General features: G+C 45.6%; 1 protein-coding gene and 1 non-coding gene across 3 annotated transcripts in view; one reads left to right on the forward strand and one right to left on the reverse strand.

Annotated features, from left to right (window-relative positions):
* Positions 1–15,283, reverse strand: part of CHST11 (carbohydrate sulfotransferase 11) — a 266,938-nt gene that overhangs the window by 233,533 nt on the left and 18,122 nt on the right. The gene's annotated exons all lie outside the window — the stretch shown is intronic.
* On the forward strand, positions 573–711 carry LOC120858961. Its single transcript, XR_005719986.1, has one exon. It is a non-coding gene; the product is annotated as a U8 small nucleolar RNA (small nucleolar RNA).

Here is a 15,283-nt window from a genome sequence, read left to right on the forward strand (position 1 = left end):
CTGTGTCTATTAAAATAGAGTCAATTAAATGTCCTAAGGAAGCCTACCTGGTTCCAGATAAAAATGTTCTTTTCCACATCCATCATTTAATGAGAACCCAATAAAGACCTTGTGCTGTCGAAAGACACCGGTTCCCAAGTACACACAGATCAGAGTATGTCAAGGCTGTAAATTGTCACCCTGCTTATTTAACTTCTACGCAGAGTACATCATGAGAAACGTTGGGCTGGAAGAAGCACAAGCTGGAATCAAGATTGCCGGGAGAAATATCAATAACCTCAGATATGCAGATGACACCACCCTCATGGCAGAAAGTGAAGAGGAGCTAAAAAGCCTCTTGATGAAAGTAAAAGATGAGAGTGAAAAAGCTGGCTTAAAGCTCAACATTTAGAAAACGAAGATCATGGCATCTGGCCCCATCACTTCATGGGAAATAGATGGGGAAACAGTGGAAACAGTGTCAGACTTTATTTTTGGGGGCTCCAAAATCACTGCAGATGGTGATTGCAGCCATGAAATTAAAAGACTCTTACTCCTTGGAAGGAAAGTTATGACCAACCTAGATAGCATATTCAAAAGCAGAGATAATACTTTGCCAACAAAGGTCCGTCTAGTCAAGGGTGAACATGATGATTGGAGCTCGCATGATTCGTGATTAACAGCTCTGTGTAATCAGGACTTGCAATAGGACCCTGATTGCTCCTATCTGACTCTTCCTGACGATCCATGATATTAATGTACTTTACGATTAGATTGAGGTTTTTGTTGCTGTCTCGTTAGTTGTATTTGAAGTAGCGTATCTGAAGTAGCGTCGGACACGACTGAGCAACTTCACTTTCACTTTCATGCATTGGAGAAGGAAATGGCAACCCACTCCAGTGTTCTTGCCTGGAGAATCCCAGGGACGGGGGAGCCTGGTAGGCTGCCGTCTATGGGGTCGCACAGAGTCGGACACAACTGAAGAGATTTAGCAGCTGCAGCAGCGGTCAAGGCTATGGTTTTTCCAGTGGTCATGTATGGATGTGAGAGTTGGACTGTGAAGAAAGCTGAGGACCGAAGAATTGATGCTTTTGAACTGTGGTGTTGGAGAAGACTCTTGAGAGTTCCTTGGACTGCAAGGAAATACAACCAGTCCATTCTGAAGGAGATCAGTCTTGGGTGTTCTTTGGAAGGAATGATGCTAAAGCTAAAACTCTAGTACTTTGGCCACCTCATGCAAAGAGTTGACTCATTGGAAAAGACTCTGATGCTGGGAGGAATTGGGGGCAGGAGGAGAAGGGGACAACAGAGGATGAGATGGCTGGATGGCATCACTGACTCGATGGACTTGAGTTTGAGTGAACTCTGGGAGCTGGTGATGTACAGGGAGGCCTGGCGTGCTGCAATTCATGGGGTTGCAAAGAGTCAGACACAACTGAGTGACTGAACTGAACTATCTATTTTAAAGATTTTTTGATGTGGAGCAGTTTTAAAGTCTTTATTGAATTTATTCACAATATTTCTTCTGTTTTATGTTTTGGTTTTTTGGCCGCAAGGCAGGTGGGATCTTAACTCCCCGACCAGGGATCGAACCCATGACCCCTGCATTAGAAGTCAAAGTCTTAACCACTGGACTGTCAGGGAAGTCCTTGTGGATTTTACTTAGATGCTCTGGCTAAACTCTCCTGTCTGTCCTACCCCACTCCTGTCTGTCCTACCCCAGATCACTCCCAGAAAAGTCTGGATCAAATGAAGTGGGTATAGTCGATGGGACTGGCAATGACAGGATTCTCTCCAATGGTCATGAAAGGATCTAACAGGATGTGTGTTTGCTATGTACCCAATGAGAGGATACTTGAAAGCTTGGAACCATGTCTGAACACACCAGGCTCTCAGAAATGTTTGTTGGATAAATGATTCAATATACTGTTTCCACTAAACCTGATGCGAAGACAGAGATCAAAAAAGTCAGAGACTACCCCTGGCATGCAGCAGAGGACCTGGTCCACAGCAGGGACTCCCAACAAGTCATAGAACTGAGTAAAATGTAAGCAAAGTGACAAGCTTTGCCAAAGATCACCCTGTATGTTTCTCTTTGAACGATGGTCAATATTTTATTATTTCTCAAATCTGGTTCTAGAATTTTGGAAACAGCTCAAAAATAGGCACCCCTGAGATGTAACTGTTATCTCTTCAGACACATCACACACACTAAAGCTTTTTTTTTTTTTTTTTTTTTGAGATGTCAGTTCTTGAGATGAATCTATTCTCTCTTTTCAAAGGCTGAAAGAAGGCCCCTTTCTACTTGTCAATTCCCCTAACCAATGTTCAGCAAAAACATTTTCAAGACCTAACATATAATAAAAATGCAGCTTCAAATCCAATCTCCCTCTTGATTTTTGTTGAACTTTTCAAAAAAGAAATAAATCACTGTGCTTCTATCTTGATCTGGGAACAGTACAGGCTCAAGACACAATGTTGATATGGTGAAGTTTTCTGACAAACTCTTACGTTGTCTGCAATTTACACGTTGGCACCAGCTGCGTGATACAGTGTACGTCTGTCTTAAGCTAGGGGCAGTCTGGTAACCTCAAAGGTCTCTAAACAGGAAACACACACTGCTGGGGGTGGTCAGTATTTGAGAGATGACCATCAGAAGCCCACTCCTCGTTGGCCATCTTTATCTCCCACAGGGACCAGAAGGTGGGAAATTCAGCTTAGCGAATGTTAGAAATAATCTTGCATCCGTGAAGTGAGTGGTGTTCAAGATGGCTAGGCTAAACCTCTCCACTTTTCCTCAACCAACTGTAGGCCAAGACCCTCATCTTTCAGTGCACACTCTGACCCAGAGTATTGCTTGCTTTGTGAGCCGATATCTGCAGAGGATGCTGATGCCTGCTTCAATTTAAAAGTGAGCCGAATTGGTGTCAGAACTTTCTCTTCTACTGGGAGGGAATCCTCCATGGAAGATGCAGTCAGAGAGCCTGAAAGTATAGACAACTGCACTTGGCCAGATTTCAAGGGCGAGCTGCACAGGAACATTTATGTGGCTGCCTTCTGGAAATGCACATGAGGAAGAACCTGGTCAAAGACTTGCTTTCACCCTCACACTCCTGATATAAACTACATGGCAGGCCCAATGGCCCTTGGCTCCCTTGAAATGCTGGAGGCACAGGGCTCTGCCGAGATACGCCAATGATGGTTGTGAAGGGCTGAACTGCATCTCTCCAAAATTCCGATGCTGAAGTCCTAACCCCCAGGACCTCAGAATGTGACTGTATTTAGAGACTGGGTCTTTCAAGAGGTAACTGAAGTTTTAGGAAGGTCATTAGGGTGGGTACTGGGCTTCCCTGGTGGTTCAGACGGTAAAGAATCTACCTGCAATGCAGGAGACCCAGTTCGATCCCTGGGTCAGGAAGATCCCCCGGAGAAGGGCATGGCAACCCACTCCAATATTCTTGCCTAGAGTATTCCATGGACAGAGGAGCCTGGTGAGCTACATACAGTCCATGGGGTCACAAAGAGTTGGACATGACTGAATAACTAAGCACATACTCAGGGTAGGTACTAATCCAATCTGACTGGTGTCGCTATGAGAAGAGGAGACCTGGACACAAAAAGAGGTTCCAGGGATGCATGCACAAAAAGGAAAGATGACGCAAAAATACAGGGAAAGACAGCCACCTACACACACCAAGGAGAGAGGCCTCAGAGGAAACCAAACCTGCCCACTCCTTGATCTTGTGCTTCCAGCCTCCAGAATGGGGAGAAAACTTCTGTTGTTAAAGCCACCTGGTCTGAGGTTGTTTATTTTAGTGAAAGCCCAAGCAGATACAACAGTGAAAACCAAGCAGGCTGAAGTGTGTACACACACACTCACACACACACACACTGCCCCACTCTGAGGTTGCTCTAGCTGATGGAGCCAATCCTCAGTCTCCCTGGGGCCTTGACCTGAACTTCCCTCTTGGGGCAGAGGAGCCTCTTCTTCCTCCTCCTCTCAAACACTAGTCCCATGCGCATAGGCTGACTCCCACAAGTGGCCCTCACCAGCTAATCTAACACAAAAGAAAAAAGTCCTCATCCGCAACAAAAGTTTAGCTGGCAGATAATACCCCTCTGAAAGGTTGACCAGTATGCACAGAATACATACAAGGAAATATCAACAATAAAATGGCCTATAACTCTATCTCCCACCCAGGAAGATTCACTTTTTTTCTTTTTAAACAAAAACAGATACATACTGTTCCAACTGCCTTTTTAACAGGTTTCTCAAGGCAAAACGAACCAGTGAATTAAGTTCCATTAGTGATCCTGAAAGAAATTTCCCTGCCTCTCCAAGCCCAACTTCCTCATCTATAAAATAAGGACAATGAGAAAGAACCCCTCTAAAGTTGGATTAATATAAAACATGGCATTGCTTCTGAAGTTCACGGGGCAGCGCAAGAAGAGGTGCCACTGTGAGAAGTCTATAGCAATTCTTGGGAACAATGGGTCATTACACGCAAGAATTTTTGACAGTCATGGGAGGGGAAGAAGGCTATTTTTAGGCAAAGAGAAATGAAAATCACCCGAGGCTGGGTTCTTCGTTTACCCAGCATCCACCAATGGATGCACCAAAAACAAGGTGAGACTTAAAAATAGCTCAGACCGGAAATGTGGTTGACTGTTTAGTCTTAACTCTTATCTGGGTCTGTCTCTTTATAAAAACCTAGCTCTCCCAGACTGCTACATTGGACCATTATTAATTTGTGTAACAAAAGTAGAAAGCTGGCAAGTCTTCCAGTGCTTTTAAACAGGCTTCTCCATCAGAAGTCCTGGTTTTGGAACTGGAACCCCAAGTTGGGGGTCTCCCTCATCCCAGGGAAGGTCTCCTCCCTCAGATTTGCCCAGGGGGCTCTTTCCAGCTCTGAGATTCCATGATTAGGGTTGTCCTAGGGATTGGCCCTGGCAGTCAAGCCTTTCGTGTGTGGTCATTAAATACACACCACAGTGAAGCCTGACTACAAAGTTCCAGGAACACACCCTTGAGACAATCTCACCATCCAGAGGAATGAAGCGGAACAGGCAGCCCAAGAACTCGGCCTGGCTCTCTCCGATTCCCCAGCACATACGTCTGCGAGGCCCAGGATCAGACTCTGGCTAATCTACTCCACTGTCTAGCCACAACATATGGCCCCCAGGCCAAAAAGTCAGACCCCCAGAGGCTGAAGTCATCATTTCCAAAAGCAAGGACACCCACTTGAACAGCCAATGGCCATACAGCAGGTCCTCTGACCTGATACTCATTTCTGTAACTCTGCTCAGTATTCTGTAATAACCTAAATGGGAAAAGAATTGAAAAAGAATAGATACATGTATCTGTATAACTAAATCCCTTTGCTGTACACCTGAAACTAACACATTATTCATCAACAATATTCCAATATAAAATAAAAATTAAGAAGATATGTACATGGATTTTAAAAACCCTTTTCTTCCATGGATGTGAAGTGAAGTGGGAAGGTGGCCTGTGAGTCAAATATATCTGCTCGAGAATACAGACTAACGATCATATTTTCCCTAAAGAGAAAAATCTAAAGGTCAAGCAGGAATGACTAGCTGCAGTCTCACAGGATGGAAGCCATCCAGCAAAGTGAGGCTCACAGGGCAGGAAGCACCGAATGCCCAGAAGAGAAGGAGGCGAGGGGTAGGGGAAGACACACAGACACACAGGGACACACACAGAGACACACACATGGACACACACACACGGACACACACATGGATACACAGACACACGGAGCTGCATGATGATTTATGCCCCAGCTTCAATCCAAGACAAGATGTGCAAAGCCCCAATTCACCTTAGATCGCCCTGTCTCCTAAAAATGGCGCGTAGGTAATTACAACCAGAGGTGTACCCTGAGTGGAGGAGGAAGGCGGGCCAGCAGGAAGGTGGGCCAGCAGGAAGTCTGTGGTCAGAGGCCTTTTCATTTTCCCACTGCTTCCATTTCCAGCTCAAGTGCTATGATGAGCCCCACTGATTAGAAAAGCACTATGAACAAGACCAAGCTCAGAATCTGAATTTAAGGCTCCCCACGACCCGGCTCCCAAGTCTGACAACGGACAGTATTTTACTGCTGGCACAACTGGACAGGAACCAATCGACCCCGAGTCAGGAATGGATGTCAAAGGTGCTGCGTTCCCTCTCTGGGCTGAGGTGAAGACCCGGAACAGTGCCGTGTCCATGGACCCTTCTTGCGACCTGCCATCCCAGGCTCCCCCTTGCTGCTGCATGTCTGACCCGCCCCCTCCCAACTTTCTAACATCAAACACAGGCGTTCCTGCGGTGACCCCTTTTATTCTCCACTGGAATCATTCGCTGTTGCAAAGATCAACTGCAGATTTTTCAGAGTCACCCAACCTTCCAGGGATGTGTTTCTCAAAATGAGGTCAGGGAACTCCTATATCAGAACCACCAGGGGAGGCGGGGTGGTAGGGTTTGTTTGGTAAATAGATTCCTAACTGAAAGTGAAAGTGTTAGTTACTCAGTCATGTCCGACTCTCCGTGACCCCAAGGACTGTAGCTCGCCAGGTTCCTCTGTCCACGGAATTCTCTAGGCAAGAATTCTGGAGTGGGTTGCCATTCCCTTTTCCAAGGGATCTTCCTGACCCAGGGATTGAACCTGGGTCTCCTGCATTGCAAGCAGATTCTTTACCCTCTAAGCCACCAGGGAAGCCCAGATTCCTAAATTCCACCTCAAATCTACCAAATCCAACCCCATGTCTGCACTTTGAGCAAGCTCTGCAGGTGACGCAGAATGTTTGAGACCGACTGCCCCAGTGCAACAATCCCTGCCCCCACAATGTCCAAGGGCAAATTAAAAGAAACACACACTTTTGGACCCCACAGTCTCAGAGAGCGCCCTCCCCAAAGCCCAACAGAGAAGGTCTGGGGTGGGGCCTGGAAATGTAACTCCCCAAAGAGTACACATGTTTGTGAGCTCCTGACATCCAAGCCATGTTTCCCAAAGAAAGTGCTCCCCACTCCCTTCCCATCTTTGCCCTAACTCTCAGTCATCCATGTCTTAGCTCCAGTGCAGCTTTCTTAGGAGAGAAAACCTTCAGTGACCACCACCACTGCCCCCAATCCCATCAGCCAACACAAGACTAGGTTTCCTTGCTATGGCCTTTCTTGATGCCCTTTCCTTCTGTATAACAAAAGAGATACCCTTTTCTTTTGTATGAAAATTAATCGCTATTACATATACCCCTGGTGGCTCAGACAGTAAAGAATCTGCCGGCAATGCAGGAGACCTGGGTTCCATCCCTGGGACAGGAAGAGCCCCTGCAGGAGGAAATGGCTACCAACTCCAGTATTCTTGCCAGGAGAATTCCGTGGACAGAGGAACCTGGCGGGCTACAGTCCATGGGGTTGCAAAGCGACCAACACCTTCACCTTTTCATGTGTCTGTTTAATGTCTGATCTTCCACCAGACTGACAATTATCATAGCTATATGTCATTAACAACCTACAATGTCCCTGGACTGTGACCTCAGTGGAGTCATAGCTAGACACAGGGCAAAGCTGAGAAGCCACCACTGACTCCAGTTGGAAACAATTCCCACTGGGTCAAGGCCAGAAATGCATTCTTCCTGACTGTATTGAATTCCTCAGGCTACTGTAACAAAGTACACAAGCTCCACAGTTCAAAACAGCAGAAATTTATCCCCTCATAGTTTTGGAGGCTAGACGTCCAAAATCGGGGTGCTGGCGGGGCTATGCGCCCTCGGAGGCCTCTCAGGGAGGGTCCTTCCTTGTCCTTCCAGCTCCTGGTGGCTCTTGGCATTCCATGGCCTGTGGCAGCGTCACTCCAGTCTTCACCTCTGTTGTCACATGGCCTTCCTCCCGTGAGCACTCCTGTGTCTCTGCATCCCTTCTGAGTTCACCAGTCATAGTGAATTAGGGACCCCCCACTCCATCGCGCTTATTCCAGTATGACCTCTTAACTAATAACATCTGCAACAACTCTATTTCCAAATCAGGTCACAACCTGAGGTTCAAGGAAGGACAAGAATTTTGGAGGGGCACCATCCAGCGTAGCACACTGACAAGGCAGAAGGTTATGAAATATACTTGCCTTTGACAAAGGTTGAGCACTTAACAGTCTGAAGTGTACAACCTTAATGTAGCGGATCTACTGGTTGTCCCTCAATATACTTTCTCTCCATCTGTCTCCCTCTCTCCCTCCCTCCCTCTCTCTCTTTACTCTTTAAAGCTAAAAGGTCAACGTTTTAGCTGAGCACATGACCACACACAATAAAGACTACCTTGCCCAGCCTTCCTTGCAATTATCTCACAATAACCTAAAACAAGAAAAGAATCTAAAAAGAATATATACACACACACACACATATATATACCAATATAAGAATATATATACCAATATACCATATAAGAATACCAATACATGGAATGCCAAGAGCCACCAGGAGCTAGAAGGACAAGGCTTCCCAGGTGGCACAGTGGTAAAGAATCCACCTGCCAATGCAGGAGATGCAAAAGATGTGGGTTTAATCCTTGAGTGGGGAAGATCCCCTGGAAGAGGAAGTGACAACCCACTCCAGTATTCTTGGCTGGAAAATTCCATGGACAGAGGAGCCTGGCGGGCTACAGTCCATGGAGCCACAAAGAGTAGAACATGACTGAGCAACTGAGCACGTATAATATATAACTGAATCGCTTTGCTATATACTTGAAATTAACACAACACTGCAAATTAATTATATTTCAATATAATTAAAAAAAAAAAAAAAAAGACTCCTGAGAATTCCCTGGCAGTCCAGTGGTTAAGACTCAGTGTTTTCACTTGGGGACAGGTTCAATCTCTGATCAGGGAACTAAGATCCTGCAAGCGAGGCAACATGGTCCAAAAAAAAAAAAAAATTTGACCAATAATGTTAAGACTTCCTCAGACATACGAGGCACATCTGGAAATGCTTCAAAGGCAGGTAACTTCTCTGAAACTGGCCCTTGACCATTTCCTGACCCCCAGGCACTCACCCTCTACCTTCCATGTTGTCCTTTCTAGTTTGAAAAGAATCTCCCTCCAATAAAATCCTGGAAAGGAGGGACTAGGTCACAGCTGCTCCCACTGTGCGTTAGGAACCAAACCACTGTGCACTAGCCCACAAACAACCAGAGACTGGATGATCCCAGCCACTGCCTGGACCTGGAGCTCCTGAGATTGCCTGCCACCACGGAGGGCTACAGGGAGCATCACCTTTATTTCCCAAAGAGCTAAGTCATACTGGCTTTTCTCAAGGTGGCTGCTGGGTCCCTGTGCTTCTTAAATTGCTTTCAGCCCAGGCAGAGACCACCATGCTCTGGGGTCCTCTGCACACCCACTGTTGCAAGAGGGTCTGAACTAGGCCCACAGATAACCGAAATTAACTGACCACATCCTACTTAACAGGAAACCCAATAGCCAGCTATTTTAGATTCATCTCACTTCCCCCTCGTCCACTTCTACCACAACACTAAGCTGATGCAAAGTCAGAGCGTGTATTACGAAAATATGGGGAGGGGGACAGTGACAACTCCAGAGTTCAGAGATGAAAAGGCTTTGAGGAGACTATCTGGAAGAAGAGAGGTGCTAAGCACCACATCTGCATAGCAGATGTTGCATTTTTCCTTCACGTGTACTTTGGGGTGATCCAGTGCAGACTAGTGGAAATTATGATGGGGCTACAGTTTGCCCCAAGACACCTGTTGGTGCTGCCAGTAGAGTGGCTTATACTCAGTTTCACTCTATTATCAAGAATAAGTTAACTTTCCATTCTTGTTTCAAAGGAAGAATATAAAGCTCAAAGATACATGTATAAAAATGTTTATCGTGGTTTTTCTTAAAATGGAAAATCTCATCATAAAATATCCAAGAAAAGAGGGGTTAAATACATCCAGGCCTCCCCTTTGAAGGCAGAGGCAATGCAGAGAATGCACAGGAAACCCCCATCTGGAGGGGTAGAGGGTGTGGTGAGGGGTATGTGTGGGTGTGTGTGTGTGTCCAACAGCAGTGTCTTTCACTTTTGCAAAAGGAAAGACACAGTCATGAGTCAGGTTTGGTTTTGGTTTTCTCTCCCCACCCCCTCCTCTCCTGCTTCCTGTTTAGGGGGGTGGCCTGTTCCCATAACACTGAGAGCATGATCAAGGCACAACTTCCCAGGAAAAGTCTTCCCTCTCTAGGTGCTGCAAACCATCCCCCTGCTGGGAATGGTGCAGGTGTGTAGAGAATCACTCTACAGTGCCACAGTGTCCCAGGCCTGGTCACTGCCCAAACATCCTCATATCTGAATTCCTTCCTCACATTGGTTAGGACCCCTGAGTGCACAGTGCCTCCCAGGGCTATATATTATGTCTTATCAATGTTCAGCACCTGTCCATTTTTCTTCTAGTTCAGGAATTACCCCGCTGTCCATTTCTTCTCCTCAGTCACAGAAAGGAGGTTTTCATACAGACACTAACCCCTGCCCTGCACCCAGAAGTTAGGTCCTTAGTAGGAATCCCAGCTCTACCACTAGCCAGCTGTGTGCCTTCAGGCTCCTACAACAAAACCCCACAGGGTTGGTGGCTTATAAATGGCAGAAATCAGTGTCTCCCAGTTCTGAAGCCTGGGAATCCAAGATCAGGGTGCCACATGGTCTTCCCTGCCTCATAGCTGGCACCTTCACTCTATGCCCTCACATGGTGGAAGGGGCTGGGAGCTCCCTGGACTCTCATTTATTAGGGCACTAATTCCATTCATGAGGGCTACATCCTCAGGACCAAAGCACCTCCCAAATTCCCTCCTCCTGATACCACCATCTTTGGAAGTTAGGATTTCAACACACGAATTTTGAGAGGACACAAGTATTTAGACCATAGTGCTCTCTCACCTTAGGTTAGTTACAGGACTTCCCTGGTGGCTCAGTGGTAAAGAACTCACTTGCCAATGCAGGAGTCACAGCTTCAATCCCTGGTCCAGGAAGATCCCACGTGCCGCAGGGCAACTAAACCCATGTGCCACAACTACTGGGCCTGTGCTCCAGAGCCCGGGAGCCCCAGTTACTGAAGCCGGCAAACCCTTAAGTCCATGCTCTGAAACAAGAAAAGTCACAGCAATGATAAGTCCCCTGCTTACCACAACTAGAGAAAAAGCCCCCACAGCAATGAAGACCCAGCACAGCCAAAAAATAAACACATAAAATTTTTAAAAATTAATTCTAGAACTTTCTCTGAGTCCCACCTAAAGATGAGTGCCTCCTTCGCCAGGCTGTTGAGACACAGATAAAGGTCGCCAGGGAGTCAGTAGCCAAGACTTATCTTTTAAGTGAATTTCAACCCTGTGGATGATCTACAAGCTCTCAGGCTCACATGGAGACTGTGGAGCTGGCTTTCAGACAAGTATTTGTGTATTGTTGGGTTTCCCTCTTCCTGAAAGTACAGTGATAAGGGGCTTTGGGACACTGACAGGAGGTCTGCTCTCTTCCCAGTTGCCAAGGGAGACTTCCCTCCTACCCTTTGTGGCTCACGTATTGAGACACACAAGCATGTATTCAACAAACCTGCATTTTTTTTGCAAGTCTGCGACAGGACAGGCATTGGGGACTTACTCCATGCTCTCCGGAAGCCTGTTATCTAGTGTGGCCTGGAAACTAAACAAGAGCATCCACGCTGAGTCTGAGAAAGACTCCGTTAGGAATCTGGATAGCAGCCAAATCAAACTGGCTGCTTTCGGTACAACCAGCACTCTCATAGGCTGCAGCTGGAGCATAAATAGATGCAACATTCTAGAAAACGCTCTGGCCCCACCTATCAAGCACCTTTAATAGTTTATGACCTGTGCATTCCCCTTCTGAAAATTTGTTTCAGAGAGACATTAAAATGCAATGGTTTATGTACCAAAGGGTGTATTGTGTCATTTTTTTAAGGGAAAATCACTTTCAAAGATGTTCTACAAAAGAGCACGACTAAATTACATTCATATGATGACATATCCATATGATGGAATATTATGACATCCACATGATGAATATTACAGTGTTTTCAAAGAAAATTGGATGAATTGAGAAAAATGCCTATGGTTCAGTATAAAGCAAAGAAAGCAGGACACACTATAATAATATGAATAATTTCACATTTGTAAAAAAGAAATTATATATATATATATATGATTTTTATTTTTAGTCACTAAGTCGTGTCCAGCTCTTTTGTGACCCCACGGACTATAGCCAGCAGGCTCCTCTGTCCATGGGATTTTCCAGACAAGAATACTGGAGTGGGTAGCCATTTCCTTCTCCAGGGGATCTTCTCAACCCAGGGATCGAACCCAAGTCTCCTGCATTGGCAGGTGGATTCTTTACCACCAAGCCACCTGGGAAGCCCATAAATGCATAGAAAAACAGACTAGAGGTTAACAGAGATTCCTCCTGGATGGTAGGATAAGGGGTCACATTTTTGGAAGTGGGTTTCGTTCTCTCAAAATTCTCTGTAACATGCCTGAATTAAGTTAATAATCCTTTTAAAAAGGAAAAAATATATATACACATATACACAAACCATTGCTTCACTTTGATACTGAAGGGCAATGGTGGAACAAGGCCAAGGTGTCACCACCCTTGCCATTTGATAAATCATATGCTAATAAATGTCAGCTCCATTGAGACAAAGATCTTGTCTGTTTTGTTCCCTGCTGTTTCCTTAGCTCTCAGAAGGGCCCTGGCACACACAGAAGGTATTCAGTAAATGCATGTTGAGTAACTGAATAAATGACTGCAGTCCAGCTCAAACGTTCTTCCTCTCTGTGAAGTCCCTTGACCTCCCCTAAACTAATTACTCTTCTTTTTCTAGAGACCCAGAGCCGTTATTACAAAGCTTTACAGCTCACAATTATGGGTCTGCTGCCACTCGCTAAATTGCAAGTTATTTGAATGCAGGAACTAAGTCTTATTTAGATTTGTCTCTGTAGTCAGATGAATGTTTGGTCAATAAACGTTTGAGTGATGGATGGAGAGGTGGAGAGATGTCAGCCTGTTCACACTGGATTCACAGTAATTATTCACTTCAACTGAGATTTGACTCTAACTGTAAACGTGCATCAATTTTGCGAGCTGCTAACAGAATAAGACCTGAGTTGGGTAAAAGTTTTAGAAATTGTCTCAGCAGTCAACTACAAAGTTGTTCATGGTTTTAGCCCTGAGACACTTTCTCCTAACAAAATTTTACTCAGAACCCCAAAATATAAAATAGGCACAGAGCCACTCTGAGGAGGGTGGGGTGCCAGAACTCTCTTGGACATTAAGTTAGCTGCTCTGGACCCTTCAGGATTGGAGGAACAGCTTGAAAACTGCCAACAAACACTGACATTCATTAGTAACAGGTGAAGTGAAAAGTGAAAGTGTTAGTCGCTCAGTTGTGTCCAGCTTTTTGGGACCCCATGAACTATACCCTGCCACGTTCTTTGCAACCCCATGGACTGTAGTCCACCAGGCTCCTCTGTCCATGGAATTTTCCAGGCAAGAATACTGGAGTGGGTTGCCATTCCCTTCTCTGGGGGATCTTCCCGACTTGGGGATCGAACCTGAATCTCCTGCACTGCCGGTGGATTCTTTACCCTCTGAGCCATGTGAGAGGGTTTCCAAAAGGCAGCAAAAGAACCAGGACCAGAACACTCACTTCCTGACCTCCCCACCCAATGCCCTTTCTACTTAACTGTACCTCCTCTTCCGGTAGGGGCTACCCATGCTTTAGAACAAACCAAACGCTCAGTTCTGGCAGCCAAGGTTTACAAGGCTGAGAACTCATTGCTCTGAATCCATGACTCTCTTATTTCCTATGAAAATAAAGGAGGAACGTCACTGTGACTTTCCAATGACAACATTCTTCACATCACTCGAATCCCATCTGCAGGAAGGTACTTGCCATCAGACCTATATTTATTTTTAAATTCTCAATTTACTTTTACAGACACAGGAAACAAAGTTTGCACAAGCCTCGAAAGAGTTCTCAGCAGAATCCTACAGGAAAAAGCCCTGAGCCACTCCCCTCCTGAATTAAACAGATTATCCAAAAAGAAGCAAAGCTACTGTTAACATTTTTAAGCACATAATTGTCTTTCACAGAATGGCTTACACTCTCTCAATAAAAGTCGTTTTATTACAAGTGACTAAAAAATTGCCCCGTTCAGTTTATGATTTCAAACCTGTACTTCCATTTTTGAATAGCAAAATTATACAGAGAGCCCTACGTACCATAAAAAAACTGGCTCCTAAAGGATTCATGACCTAACTTTTGCATTTTCAGAACAATCTCCATTCCGATATTTTGGCACAGACTCCCAATAACAAGCATTATCTTAATTAGGCCTTCCAATCTCTAATCCCTAGATCCATACAAGTTGGCAAGTGTAAATCCCAAAACCACTGTAGCCTGCATAGCCACACGCCCCCTGAAAAAATGCTGCACATCTGTGATGATATTACTTTCTCTTTTTTTTTTTTAAAGTTAAGACTTCGAGAGAGTTCTCCTTGTGTATTGTTATTTTAATGAGTTAAAAAAAAAAAAACAGAGATCAAGGGTGGTGAGATATCCCATGAGGAAACCAGCTCCAGATGACATTCATTTATCAATGAATGTCAAGTGCCACAGGCCACCAGAGAAAATGAAGGGGGCCCTCAGTTTTGAATCAAGCCCAATGCCCCCTAGAAATGATTCTGAAAGCCAGAGATGGCTTTCTCTATAGCATAAGAGCTCTACAATTAACCCACCCTCTCTCCCACAGCCCAGGAGTGGGGACTCAAAAGAGGCAGCCTTTTGATATGAAGATTACACAGGGCAGCATCTTTCAGGGGCACAATGAGATCAGACCCCACACACAGTACACAGGGTGAGTGGGGTGAGTTGGGGGGCGAGGGGAGTGGAATGAAAGCCTGGGGTCTCAGTTCCCAGGAGGAAGAGGCTGACTTTTCATCCAGCCTGCACTGCTCATCTCCAGGGCAGTCCACAGCCTCAACCCGACCCCCGCCAGACCCAAGAGTTTACACTGAAGCAAGAAATTCTCCACCGGGCAACTATTTACATACTTTCCCTTTCTCCTGCCACTTCTCCCAGGGCCCTCCCAGGGTGAACGGAGGGCACCATTAGCAACTGAGAGCCTGAAAGGTGACCTCCATGGCCTCAGATGTTGGCAGGAGCAATGCAAACAGCGGAGTTTTCAATCCCATCCCAGAGTGCTTTCAAGCGGTTTCTTAGTTTGCACTTTAGACATTCGTGAATAACCTTCTT

Source organism: Oryx dammah, unplaced genomic scaffold, assembly GCF_014754425.2.
Source record: "Oryx dammah isolate SB20612 unplaced genomic scaffold, SCBI_Odam_1.1 HiC_scaffold_29, whole genome shotgun sequence".
Classification (NCBI taxonomy): Eukaryota; Metazoa; Chordata; class Mammalia; order Artiodactyla; family Bovidae; genus Oryx; species Oryx dammah.